The sequence below is a fragment of the Eptatretus burgeri genome, chromosome 7 (assembly GCF_056783735.1).
Source record: "Eptatretus burgeri isolate ZD-2024b chromosome 7, Ebu_testis_v1, whole genome shotgun sequence".
Lineage (NCBI taxonomy): Eukaryota > Metazoa > Chordata > Myxini > Myxiniformes > Myxinidae > Eptatretus > Eptatretus burgeri.
The window spans coordinates 62,321,569-62,336,857 of record NC_140967.1 but is presented as its reverse complement, the minus strand read 5'-3'; positions in this window follow the sequence as shown (position 1 = coordinate 62,336,857).

Sequence of the window (15,289 nt, the reverse complement as noted above, 5' to 3'; positions counted from 1 at the left end):
GACCTTTCGGTCTCACCGCGATCGAGCCAATCGGCCCCCGCGTGGGATAGGGTTGCTCGCCAAATTCGACCTACCTAAGTACCCACACGGAGGGTAGACCGGGCGATCGCACCTCGCCGCAGGTCGACTTCGGACACGGGCCACTTAAGCGACCCGTTCCGTACTATCGGGATAACCGAGCGGTGTTATCGTCGGCCTCGACGGTTCGATTAATTATCGGGCGTATTCAGCCCACTACCAACCCTTTACGTGAAGCAAGATGAGGATTCAATGAAAGAAATGACGAAGCGAAGCGGGAAAACAGTTCGACATAAAGCACATTTATTCGCGATGAACGGAAAGCACACATATACAATTTCACCAAAAGCACATAGAAAAGAAGAAGAAACACAATGCAATTTTACACAAAAAGCAAATGCGACAATGCAGATATAATACCGACTACGCGAGCACACGGCAACACTTATACAATTTTACTTCACAGACGGCGCCGACAACACACATTCCCAAAGCAAAAGAAAAGAGAACCACCCTCCAGGATGAGGGAGTAGGCGGGCCTGGGGCCGAGACCGTGTCGGGCCTACCCGTCTGGTGATGAGACGCGGAACGGCGGTGGTGCCTCAACTCCGCGGGCCTCGCGGACAGTGTCTGGTAGGGGGTGGGAAGGGGGCCCCCTTGGTCGCACTATCTCAGCGCGGGGGGAAACAGGAGGGGGTTGCTGATGCTCGGGGAAAGGAGGGTATAACCCTGTCTCGGGTCCCGCGGCGAGCGTCTCCACCTCGACCAGGTCGCGCCGTCGGCCTCCCACCTTCAGCTCCCGGCACCGACGCGAGCACCCCCTCGTCCGTCCTCGCCGCCGCCGCCTCTCCACAGCTCCGTCCTCTTCACTCCGACTCCAACTCCGAACTCTTCCTCCTGCGAACTCCTTCCAACGCACTCAACTCCAACGCACACGACGACACTTTTCTGACGAACGCAGCCGCTTATATAAGCCCCGTGGCTTCGCCTTTGACCCCCTGCCTTCGACCTTTCACCTCGCTCCCCATTGGCCCGAGAAAAAGTGGGCGTGAATGCATTTTGATCCATGAATTTGCATATAGCGACCGCCCTCCAACGCCCTGGAGGCGGGGCCAAATCGCCCCTTGCTCACCGATTGGACGGAACAAAAGTGGGCGTGAGTCGCTTTTGATCCGTTTTTGGAGCGGAAAGTCCGTGGTTTTGTACACGCTGTTCGGCGCGCGCCCTGCACGAGTCCAATACCGGTACCCACAAGCGGCGCAAGAACGGTGGCGATGCGACGGTTGCGAGGTGTGACGGTAAAGGTCGTGGCTGTTGTGGTGAAGCGGCGCCGCGGTGGGTGGTTGATGTTGTGATGACTGTTGAGACGCGGTTGGCGGTGGTAATCATGGCGGTTGGTCCAAAATAAAGATAGTAAAAGAAAAACGGCTATCCTGAAGAGTCGCAGCACGCATGAATGACATGTATTCCCACTAGACAACGGGTTTGGGCCTAATTACACATATACTTACCGAGATACCTCACCTAAGGGACCTGAATGGTGGTTTGCGAATTTGGTAACCACAACAATATATATATATATATATATATATATATATATATATATATATATATATATATATATATATATATATATATATATATATATATATATATATAAAGATTCTCTGTTTGTATGCTGATCCAACTTGTGTAAATTGAGTTCTTTTCCACCACAATTTTTTTTTTGACCACTGATAGTACTCCGCCAGGCTGATTAGTTTACGTTTTGTATCCCACTGATAGGCCGGATCTGGATTTGGACCTGAACTAAAATTTAATCGGCTTGTTCTTGTCACATAACCAACTTATCCACCAACTTTCGACTGTATCTGTCCACAACTTATTGAGATGTGTCGTTTTTGGCCCTATCTCTCAATGGTGAAAAATCACTTAAAAAAAATTATCGGATGTTCACCAAAATCAAATCATTTAGTCCGTATCACATACCCAAGGTCTCCACCAAATTTCGTCTGAATTCGTCCACAACTTTTTGAGCTATTTTATTCACAAACAGACAAACAAGCAGTCATAGACTGGTAGTTACGAAATCGTCAACTTGACCTCTGACCTTGTCTAATAAAAGCTGTCTCGAAAGAAGGCAGTGATGCAAACCAGAAGTTTCTACAATGATTGTGTACCAAACCATCAAAAATCGAATGTTTTGGATGTTTGACCTCACCATGACCTTGACCTTTGACCGATTAAACCAAAATATAATCAGCGCCAGCCACCACCCTCCTGAATCAGGTGGTGTAATTTGACATTGGCAGCTTCTTCCGTTCGAGTTATCATTTTTTGGATGTTTGACATCACTGTGACCTTGACCTTTGACAGATTTTGACCAAAACCTAATCAGCGCTAGCCATCACCCTCCTGAATCACGTGGTGTAATTTGACATTGGTAGCTTCTTCTGTTCTCGAGTTATCTGTACCAAACCATCAAAAATCGAATATTTGACCTCATTGTGACCTTGACCTTTGACCGATTTTGACCAAAATCTAATCAGCGCTAGCCATCATCCTCCTTAATCACGTGGTGCAATTTGACATTGGTAGCTTCTTCCGTTCTCGAGTTATCATGCCTACAAACATACAAACACACAAACAAGCAGTCATAGACTGGTACTTACAAAATCGTCAACTTGACCTCTGACCTTGTCTAATAAAAGCATGAATCAGTCGGAAGACCAAGGGGAGCTTGAATTCTGAATTCATTGTGGTCTACGATTTTACACTGTGGTTTGCAGATAATGAGTCCCAGACAAAAACTAGATTTCTTATAAAAATTCCATTTTTTTGTTTTTATTTTTAAAAAAGTGATTCAGTACCAGCAGGATATGCCAGATAATAGGTGTATTACTTTTCAGAAGAATCTGATAAAAGACTTATTATTTATTATACATATCAGTTATTCATCGCTGTTCCAGAATTTCGACAACCGAGTTTTAAGCGCCCTAAGCGATCGCAAAAACCGAAGACAAAATTAAAATCGAAGTTAAAATGAACTCGTAACGTCGAGCGAATCAAAAATACTCCATTTCTCCACATGAATTTACGGAATTATGTTTGACCTCACTGTGACCTTGACCTTTGACCGATTTTGACCAAAATCTAATCAGAACCAGCCATCACCCTCCTGAATCAACTGGTGTAATTTGACATTGGTAGCTTCTTCCGTTCTCGAGTTATCGTGCCTACAAACAAACAAACAAACAAACAAACTAACAAACAAACAGAAACGGAAGGCATCAATATACTTCCGAAATCTTTAGATTTCGTAAGTAACAAACAGAAACGGAAGGCATCAATATACTTACGAAATCTTTACATTTCATTACTAACAAACAGAAACGGAAGGCATCAATATACTTACGACATCTTTACATTTCGAAAGTAACAAACAAACAAACAAACAGAAACGGAAGTCATCAATATACTTACGAAATCTTTAGATTTCGTAAGTAACAAGCAGTCATAGACTGGTACTTACAAAATCGTCAACTTGACCTCTGACATTGTCTAATAAAAGCTGTCTCTAGAAAAGGTGGCGACGCAAACCAGAAGTTTCTACAATGATTCTGTACCAAACCATCAAAAATCGTAATGTCGACCCAAGCAAAAATCTCCATTTCTCCACGCAATTATTTTATATTATTTTATCAAAGTCACAAAACCATAATATTCGGCCATCCACCAACAATCTTTACATAATCCGACGGCTTAGCGAGTCAGGCATGCGACGATAACCTTTATTGGGATAAAAAATGACTTTTAAACACCATCTTTATCGAAAACACCATCAGCGCGCACACGGAAAACCTTAACGTGACTCAACGACGCGTCTACTCGAGCGCACTGCATCATGGGACGACCCGTGACGCGTCGAGTGAAAAAATTTTTATACAATCTTAAAACGTCTCCAAAACATCCGATTTTTACAAGAATTTCGACAACCGAGTTTTAAGCGTCCTAAGCGATCGCAAAAACTGAAGACAAAAATAAAATCGAAGTTAAAACGAACTCTTAACGTCGAGTGAAGCAAAAATACTCCATTTCTCCACATTAATTTACGGAATTATGTTTGACCTCACTGTGACCTTGACCTTTGACCGATTTTGACCCAAATCTAATCAGCGCTAGCCATCACCCTCCTGAATCACGTGGTGTAATTTGACATTGGTAGCTTCTTCCGTTCTCGAGTTATCGTGCCTACAAACAAACAAACAAACAAGCAGTCATAGACTGGTACTTACGAAATCGTCAACTTGACCTCTGACCTTGTCCAATAAAAGCTGTCTCTCGAGAAGGTAGCGACGCAAACCAGAAGTTTCTACGATGATTCTGCACCAAACCATCAAAAATTGAATGTTTTGGATGTTTGACCTCACTGTGACCTTGACCTTTGACCGATTTTGACCAAAATCTAATCAGCACTAGCTATCACCCTCCTGAATCACGTGCTGTAATTTGACTTGGGTGGCTTCTTCCGTTCTCGAGTTATCATTTTTTGGATGTTTAACCTCACTGTGACCTTGACCTTTGACCTATTTTGACCAAAATCTAATCAGCACTAGCTATCACCCTCCTGAATCACGTGCTGTAATTTGACATTGGTAGCTTCTTCCATTCTCGAGTTAGTAGTGCAGAATGCAGAAGAGTAGTGCATTATGATACAGTAAAGAGTACCACACGTGTGAAAGAGGAAGATGAAGCATTATAAGAGATCGTTTTTATTTTTATTATTAATGTTTGAGAGAGTTTTCAACAGATTAGGTCATGGAAGTGTAGAAAAAATAGAGGAAAAAGAAAAAAGAAGAAGAAGAAGAATCGAGACTCGTGAGTGAGCAACGAGAAAGGTAGCGTTTTCTTGTTTGTTTGTTTGTTTGTTGTTTTTTTATTTAAGCTAAGAAATAGAGTGATTAGTTGGGAGGGATGGGGGACGTTAGGAAAGTGGGGAAGAGAGAAATTGAAGGTAATGGGGAGAAAAAACAAAACACGATCATACACCGAGGGGAACCGGTAGGCCTCAACCCTCAAGGGTTGGTCTCAAGCACCCGTAGTGGGGCAACTTGGCTAAATATAGCATAACAATTGTGCATTTTGTGAGGAAAGCACCAAATTTGGCACACTAATAGCCTATTATATTATGAACAGATTGGGATATTGGGCCATCTCAAATTCAGCCGATGATGGCTGTGGCAGCCATTTTCCACTGCCATCAAAAATTTTGAGATGGCCCAATATCCAAATCTGTTCATAATATGATAGGCTACTAGTGTGTCAAATTTGGTGCTTTCCTCACAAAATGCACAATTGTTATGCTTAGTTTCCCCACTACCGGTAAGACAAGGTCGACAAAATCTCACAAAATAGCACGATTTTTGAAACAAAACCGAACTAGGAACACACAGTAACATGTAAGTGAGAAAATAAACAGTTAATACGGGACAGATAACGACCGAAACTTAACTTTGAGATTGTCAGTAGAGAGCCCTGAAGGAGACCTGTCGACGCTTCAAACCAGGAACCGGAATTTTGTGGTTTTTGGGATGTTGATTTCTCTTATCCATCCATTGGGACCATACTCTTTGCAGAGCATTGGTGCTGCCTAACCAGTCTCCTTGGCTATTGGACATAATCCTGGACAGGTCGCCACTCCAACACAGGATACCAGCAAGCTGGCACTCATTTTGCCGACCTCGGAAGGATCACAGGTAGAGTCAACCCCACCTGGTATTAATTCAACAGCCAAGTGGGATTTGAACTCAGGATCCTAGGATCTCAAGCCCACCACCCTAACCATTAAGCCAACACCAGGCATTTTCTCTTCTGGGTACCAGTTTAGTACTCGTCCTAAGTTTCCCTCAGGATCAACCACAAAATGTGCAAAGTGGCATAACATATAGACCGAACTAGACACGGCAAATATTGCCCCATCTCTGAAGGTCATTCGCGAGCCAGCTGGGTTTTTACCCAACAATCCATTCATGACAAGATCATCCTCTGAGATGAGGACAGTTTTTCGAAGCTTGTGCAGTATCCATATCTTTAACACTGCTGCCTTTGGCTCGATTTGACCCCATGTCCTCTGCGACGCAGTGCAACATCTTCACCACTGGGGCAGCACCGTATCCGTTAGCAGCAGTCACGGAACCACTAAGATCACGTGGTCATGATTCACTTGTACGCTGCTTTTTTAAAGGCAAATTGTGATCGGTTCATAAGACATGCTAAAACCGAATTGTGGGCCCAAGAGAAGATTGCAGATGCAATCATGGTTGTTGCTTGAAGGAGAATTGGAAAAAAAGCCCAAAATGGTTCAGGATAGATCGTGTTGAAAAACAAGGTCTTTATGCGCGGTGTTCTATGCCCTCTTAACTTTTTGATCAATCTTCGTACATGCCTCGAGTGCTTGTCAGTGTCAACAAAGTGTCCAAACTATGTATCGGACGAGCGGGCAGGTGGGCGTCGTGGGCACGGCAGCTGGGCCGATGGACGGGATGATCGGTGGGTGAGGAGTTCGGAGAGAGGGACCCGCTATACGGACTGTGCGGTAGTCTTGGTAATTAAGCTGCGTGGAGAGCTATGCGGCCTCACAAAATGGGCTTCGCACCTGCTTGACGACAAAGGCGGTAGTGAGGATGGGAGGAAGGCAGAGCCATGGAGGGGGAAGAGGGGAGGAGGGGGATGGTGGTCCAAGCCGGAGGACGGGGGGTACTGGGGGAGGGTTGAGAAGGAAAGATTGGACAGCGAGGCCGATGTGGCTCGACATTAGAGGAGTCGAGAGCTCAGTTGAAAACTGTTGGGATTTTTTGTATTCCTTTTCAGGTCTTATGAATACCTCGGAGACGAAGCAGCGTTGAGACCGTTTGTTGGACAAGTTTCACTAGATCGAGAGTAGAGAGAACCGGCTGCACAACCATCAGCTACAATAATAATCAATTAATTAATTAAACATTTTCGCTCATCACAAAAGGAACTCCCTGATCACTCCGAAGATCATTTTCCATGAGAATTGCTCGTATTGCGAAAATATAACTTTTGAATCGAATAAGGGAAGTTCCCTCGAACTTTTGTGGGACACATTCCCACGTACTCGGTGGGATACTTGAATTGAACCCATCGATGGACTATCAAGTGACGCTGTGTTCTATAATTAATGAATTCGCTCAGTGCCAAAATGGAATTGTCATGGTGGTGGTGGTGACGTGGTCAGCAACAACAGCCAGCCTTCCTGCACCTCTGAATCAGCACGATCTCCTATCCATGGAAAAATCCACGTGGAACGCATGGTGCTGGGGTGGCTTGGTGGTGGGGGGTCCCACACGTCACTATATGCTTTTATAATGGATCCCACTGGAAGGCATGGAGGTGGGCTGTTGAGGGGTGGGGAGGGTCTCCAGTGGAACGTGGTGGTGGTCAGGTGATGATGGGGGTGGTGCGGGTCCCACAAGCCACGACCTGGCCTTTTATTACCCTTTACAATGCATCCAAGTGGAACAAGTGGTGATGGGGCGGTAGAGTGGTGGGGAGACCCGCACGTCACGATCTGGACTTTTATAACGGACCCCAGTGGAAGGCGTGGTGCATGGTAGGTATAAGGCTGTAGTTGAGGAAATGGGAGGAAAGGGAGGGGGTCCCACACGTCACCTCAGTGGAACGTGCGGTGCATGGTAAGGTTGTGGAGAGGGTGGTGGGGGTGTGGAGTCCTGTTCGTCAGGTTGTCAGGGAAAGGGAGATGTCCTGCACGGCACGATCTCTCCTTTATTACGGCTCCCGGTGGAACTCGTGTTGGTGGAGTTGTAGTGTGTGGGGGTCGTGGCCGAGGTCCTGCACGCCACGATACGGTCTCTAATATTAAACGGCTCCCGTTGAAACCTGTGAATAGATATGCACCCAATGATGTCACCAACATGGAACACAAAACTACAGGACGTGTAGTAAGTACTTCAATAACAAGGGTGTGTGACGTAGTAAGAGGTGTATGGAGAAATAAGCAGCAGGTGGTGGACCAGCAACCCCAACTTAGGTTTATCCGTCGGTGGAACAATTACCCAATATTACACTTTTAGGAAGTGGGATGAATAGGGTAAGAGATTCGGAGAAGGGGGAGGAGGGGGAGAGATGCTAAAGTATATTTTGTTTCGGTGCAGACTTCTATGGCTGAGAAAACCTCAAGAGAAAATGGAACAAAATATAAAAACAAGAAAAACAAAGGTAACTTGTTTTAAAACTGGAAACTATATACCGTCTTGGCACGACTTGTGGGCAGAAGAGAGAGAGAGAGAGAGAGGAAACCACTTTTGTTTCAAATATTCTCGGATTCCATGAGGAGCGTTCAACAAGTTCTCGGAATGAAATGATCACAAAAAGTCCATGAAACACCAACAATTTTGATTTTCCAATATATAAGTACAGTACTTACTGTACATATAATCAGCAAGAACATTTTCTCTCATCAATTAAATATTTATTTTTAAGAAAATAAAAACTATCCGAGTATTTATACCTTTTCATTGACATAAAACAAAACATAGGGGCAACACCCCTGGGTGCTCACCTGGTAGTAGCTGGATAAGATAACCAGAGAACTACTGGTAGGCATGGATAACCCACAAAATATGTAAGGGAGAAGAAAGTAAATACCTATGGATTTCTTGTTTTTTAAGGCCGTGACCACACTTTGGTACATCATGGGTGATAAAGGTAGTGGTCAAGTTTCATATGAATTGTGTGTGTAGTTTCTGAGAAGAAAGTAAATACCTATTTTGGGGGAGGTCAGGTCAGGTATGGGAGCATGTGCCAGAACAGTGCGTCGCTGCATCCAATTTCCGCCGGTACTCCAGGGGCCTCCGTCTGGCCATCCCCCAGGCAGATGCCAGGCCCATCCCCATCTCCTTGAGATGATGGTCAACCTGCTGCAACCACGAGGCACGTGGTCGGCCCACTGGCCTCCTCCACTCATGAGACTCCCTCGCTGAGAGAATCTGATGAGCAGGATCAGCGTCAGGAAAACGAGCCACATGTCCATACAGCCGCAACTGACGCTCACGGACTATGCAGGTAACAAATCTCATCCGAGTCTATCTCAGCAACCGCTCGTTGGACACAAAATCCGACCAGCGATAGCCAAGGATTCTCCGAAGAGACCTGGTACCAAATGAATTAAGTCTCCGTCTCAGATCCTTGGTCAGAGTCCAAGTCTCGCATCCATAGAGCAAGACTGGAAGTACCAAGGACCTGAAGACTTAGACTTTCGTCCTCCCGCACAGGTACCGGCAGCGCCACACCCCATGATCCAGTGAATCCATGACTCCCCAGGCTCGGCCCAGACGTCTATTGACCTCTGACTCACAGCCAGCAGAGACATGAATATCACTGCCGAGGTAAGTGAATCTCTCCATGACCTCAACATCCTCACCACAAACAGACACAGACAGGACAGCAGCATCCAAGATGTGACCGAAAGCCTGGATCTTAGTTTTGACCCAAGAAACCCGTAATCCCAGTGGCTCCGACTCCTCATTCAGCACCTTGAAGGCCCCCAAAAGGATATCTAAAGTCTCCGCAAAGATGACTGCATCATCTGCAAAATCAAGGTCCGAGATCTTGACATTCCCAAACGATGCACCGCAGCTTGATCTCTCCGACATCCTCCCTAAAATCCAGTCCATACAAGTGCTGAAAAGTGTGGGGGCAAGTACACATCCCTGACGAACTCCAGTAACAACTGGAACTAAGTCAGAGATGGTATCACCACACTTCACAGCACTCTCAGTACCAGAGTAGAGTTCAGACATCAGATCGATCAGTTTTGGTGGCACCCCACGAAGACCAAGAATCCTCCAGAGGACATCCCGATTCACTGAATCAAACGCTTTACAGATATCAACATAGGCTGCAAGCAGCCCCTGCCGAAACTCTCGTCTGCGTTCGGTGAGGACACAAAGAGCAAGGATACGGTCAATCGTTGACCTCTTTGGTGTAAAGCCTGACTGCTCTGGACGCTGGTGCTCAATCAGATGGTGGCGAACCCTATCAAGAATTATCCGAGCAAAGACCTTGCCCGGCACTGAGAGCAGCGTCACCCCTCGGTAGTTGTTGCAGTCTCGGCGATCACCCTTCCCTTTCCAGAGAGGGACAACAAGGCCCCTCTTCCAATCAGTTCGGATGATGCCTGTGTTCCAGGCAGAGCACAAAACTGCATGCAACGACACGAGTGCAGCATTTCCACCAGCCTTGAGAAGTTCAGCATGGATGCCACAGATCCCTGGAGCTTTGCCCCGTTTCAACTGGTTCACCGCAGCCCGTGTTTCCACAAGCGAAGGTGGACCACAGTTGATTCGAGGGTCAGCAACAGGGATTTTAACACCCTTGACGTCCAACTCGACAGCTGGGGGATCAGCCCGGTACAACCGCTCAAAGTAACCGGCCCAGCGTGCTTTCACTTCAGACTCCTCTGTCAAGAGCCTACCACTCTCTGCTCTAACTGCAGTGCTCCGAGGGATGGGCTTGGATGAACGCAATGCGGAAATTCCCCTGTAAGCGGGACGAGAATCACCTGTCCATAGGTGATGCTCTACCCCCTCACAGATTCCTCGCACATAGGCCTCCTTGTCCACCCTCAGTGCACGTACAGTTTTATGCCTCAGCTCCCTGAACAGCTCAGCTCTGCCATTCAGCCTGGCCCTGCGACTCTGGTCAATGGTATCCAGTGTCCCTTGAGAGACAAAATTCTTCTTTGCCCTGCGGTGAGTTCCAAGACATCCACCAGCAACATCAAGGACGGTGGTGTTGAAGGCACTCCACAACTCTTCAGGACCCCCAAAGCACCCAAACCCCCCAAGTGTCCACTCAGCCTGTTCGCAAACTCCTCAGCTACTCTGATCCCTGAGCTTGGCAACATCCAGCCTCGGCTGGGATGGTACCATTCTCCAGGATTTAAGGTGCAGCTTTAGAGTTGCTACAACAAGCCTGTGGTCAGTATTTAGGAACTGAGCACTCCGGTAGACCCTGCAGTTCTGGATCATCCTCCAACGACCGTCAATGAGGACATGGTCAATCTCCTTTGCCACACCGCCAGCGTTGGATTACAAAGTCTAGCGATGAGCTTGTGGGTGCTGAAACCATGAACCAGCCACCCTAAGTCCATGACTTCTTGCAGAGTCAAGGAACTTAGTGCTATTCTGGTTCATAGTTCCTGACCCATGGGGACCAACACACACCTCATAACCATCCCAATCAGCTCCAGGCGATGCATTGAAATCCCCCAGGACTAGAAGTGTATCTCGTCTGGGGTACTGATCAACCACAGACTCGAGTGTGGCGCAGAATGCATCCTTCACGGTGAGATCACTCGCCTCAGTCGGAGCATAAACAAACAGAGACCAGGGAAATGACACCTAAGGAGTGACGAATCCTTAATCTCATAATACACTCATTGACCCCATGTTACCTCAATTATCATTGGGGTCAGCTTATTGGACACAGCCACAGCAACTCCTTGGGTATGGTAACCATCAGAGCGACCAGACCAACAGTAGGTGTAACCACCCACCATTATCTCACTGTAATCCGGTCTACGAACCTCAGAGAGTGCTGCAATACCGATGTCCAAACGCTTGAGCTCAGATGATAACAGAGACAGGTGATCATCCTCTCTTAGGGATAGGACATTCCAGGCACCCACCCGAAGGGACCGCCTCAGGTTAACCTAAGGAGACCGCCGTCTGGTGGACGACACCTCAGCACCACTCCGACACACTCTCCCGCAATCTGACCCAGGGATGTTACCCTGTGGTTTCCCTCCTATCATCAAAGATTGGGGGTCCCGAAGGCTTTGCCCCAATCCCGTCATCCAGTGAGCTGCCCTGCGAAGGGAAGCTGCACAGGAGGTACTCCCACGGAGTGGGTTTTCAGATTTTTTTGCGTTTTTGTGTTTTGCGGAATGAAAGGTTTTACGGTGGCTGGAGTGCAAATCCTGCCACCAACCTCCTAATAAGAAGTAACCCAACTGCAGGAGGACGTCCGCAGACACAGTTGGGCACTAGATATGGATGGCCGTTGGCTCACAAGGAGCTCCTCCGCCCTTTGGCAGGTTTTGTTTTTAATCCTGCTGGGTGTCCATATCCAAACACCCCCCTCACCACAAAACCTGGTGGGGGAGACGGTTTAGTCGCCGACAACCCGACATGGAACAGGTTAGTACAGGTTTACATGGTACCTCTAGCAGGTCACAGATCTAACCTGACCTGACGTTTTGGGGGAGCAACCCCCCATATATCCCCGTAGACCCTGATTTTCTTTAATAGCATGAACAAACTTTGGTACATAATAGGTGATGAAGGTTGTGGTCAAGTTTCATTGAAATTGTTTGTGTAGTTTCGGAGAAGAAAGCAAATATCTATTTGGGGGGGGGGGGCCACCCCCGTATACCCCCTTTAGTCTGGGACATTATTTAAGGTTGCATTTTTTTTTTTTTGCTCGACTTGGTAAAAAGTTGATATGATGTAGAGTAGACACTGGAGATTCATAAAAGTATTTGCTACATTTTTTTATCATGTGCAAAGGGGGGGGGGGGGGTCACCAGCAAGTTCAAATTGGCCGCCATTTTTTTTTCAATATTTTTACTAATATTGCAAGTTTCATGACATTAAAAATTTGTATTGGATTAAAAATGCGCCTGACATCAGTCATAAATGAAATATAAACAATATCAAACATGATTCCCGAATCATTACAAAAAAATCCAAAATGGCCGCCATTTTGATAATTAATGCTATTTTAAGAGTTTTGTTGAATAATGATTTAATACCAGCACTGAAATACACCACTAAACATCAATGTCAAATGTTGCTTATTAATCATTACCGATAACTGTGGTAACACCAACTGTTTATTTCAAAATGGCTGCCATTTATTTATTGCATAATGGCCACCATTTATATTGTTACGGCTGTGGAAATTGACAGAACACCATAAAGGTCCCGAGATCAGTTAGGCCGATAAGTCCGTGTCCAGATGGATTTCCCACCGTTGTTTAAAGGGACCTATTCGTGTTAACCGGGCTGTGATCTTTGAGTTCGCCATTATTCTTTACTATCGTTATTTTGGACCAACCACTTCCACCACCAACATCTTTCTCAACAACCGCTTCACAACAACAACCACCACCACCACCAACATCGCTCTCAACAACCGCTTCAGACCAACCGCCTTCCACCACCACAACCACACCTGCCTCTCACCAAACCACGCCATCCTCACCACTTCGCCAGCAACCGTCAACATCTCAGCACCACAAACATCGCCTCACCTTCGTCTCCGAAACGACGCCATCTTTGCGCCAGCCGCGCCGAGTCCGCATCGAGCGGTGACGCTGCAGGCCGACGTGGGATGTCTGCTCGTCGGATCAAGCTTGGTGATCTCGCGCTCGTCCGCTTTCCGCGCAGAGGTCGGAGGATCGGAGGCCAAACCGCGTCTCACCAGCCCTATAAAAGGACGAGCAGAGCGCCAAGCTCGCGTTCGAGTTGGGTCGTAGTTGATCGGTCGGTCTGAGTCAGTCTGGAGAGGTCGGGGAGTCGGGACGGAGCCAGAAGCCAAGGAGCTGCGTGGAAGTCTGGGCTCGTGGCGGAGTCGGAAGCTTGGAGCTTGCAGTCAGTGGAGAGTCCGGGCGTCGCCAAGGAGACGCGAGCTGGAGGCGCAGCCTTCCCTGCTGTGTCGTGCGGAACTGCGCGTTCGTGTGGAGAGAGCCGGAGAGAGCTCGCCAGCCAGCGACAGGCGGTCCGAGGTGATCGGGCTTCGGCGCAGTTCGAGCATCACTGAGGGACGGACAGGTTCTTACAGAGTATCAACTCTAAGAGAGCAAAGACCCGTTCGTTCCTCTCAAACGAGTTGCCGACTGAGGCCCGAATCACCCGGCCGCTTGGCAAGGCCCGAGCTCGACCGCGGCTACGCTTGCTGCCGTGGGGAAGGAGCATCGCGGGTCACCCAAGCGCGTTCGTGTGGAGAGAGCCGGAGAGAGCTCGCCTGCCACACGGAAGGCCCGAGCTCGACCGCGGCGACGTCAGCTGCCATGGGGAAGGAGCATCGCGGGTCGCCCAAGCGATTTCGTGTGGAGAGAGCCGGAGAGAGCTCGCCTGCCACACGGAAGGCCCGAGCTCGACCGCGGCTACGCTAGCTGCTGTGGGGACGGGACGTCGCGGGTCACCCAAGCAAGACACCACGAGGGTGCAGGTAAGCTGCAACGGTCTCGTGGGACTCGTTCGGTCTGCCAAGTCCCACGCTATAAAGACCCAAGAGGTCCAGTCTGACCCCATTGCCTTTGATGGGGTCTTTTTCCTGCTTTTCTTTCGAATGAATGTTGTGGCGCCGAGTCCCGTAAGTAAGACTGTGTGACTGTACATTAATAATTACTTATAGACGGTTGTGGCGCTTTGTCTTGCCCACGTGCCGTGCCGCATCCATTGCTTGTTCTGTGTACGTGCATGTTGGTGTTTTTGAATGACTGCATGATTGTTCTTGCATACGTAGAGTAAATAGATGTGCTGGTTTAAATCATTAACCCGTTCGTCGTGTCCTCTTTCCCTTATTGGAACGCCATCTTGCATTGCGGAATGTTAGTTGGGTTTTAAATACCCGTTAAATAGAATCGGATCCGGCGAGGTCGGGCGATAATACCTGCTCGGTTATCTCAGAACGGAACGGACCGCTTGAGCGGTTCGTGTCCAAGCCGACCTGCGTCGAGGTACGGTCCCTCGGTAGGTTACCTGCGCGAGTATTTGGGTATATCGAGATTCGGCGATTGACCCTATTTCGCGCGGGTCGAATACGGACGGGACCTTGGTGGGGTTGAGAACCCACCCGTGACAGGGTTCTGGCGTGGTTCCAGAAAGTCACGACTGGATTGCTCGTTCGGTGGACGAACCGGCTGCTATTGGTTAACGCGGTCGTTCGCACGCCGACGGGCGGGAGATCTAAAACAATATGTTACACACACTGTTACACATTTTTACAGTCATTCAAATATGTATTTATATGAACAATGTTTATGCATGTATCCATTTGATACTTACCTATTTTGATCTATATTACTCGCTCTCTTCATCACTTTTACCGTCTGATGAATCAGATAAATCTGGCATTAGAATGTTATTGCATGCACCAACTTCTGCCTCACAGTTACACAATTCAGTGTACTCAAGATCATGTCTCTTACATGTGCATGTGT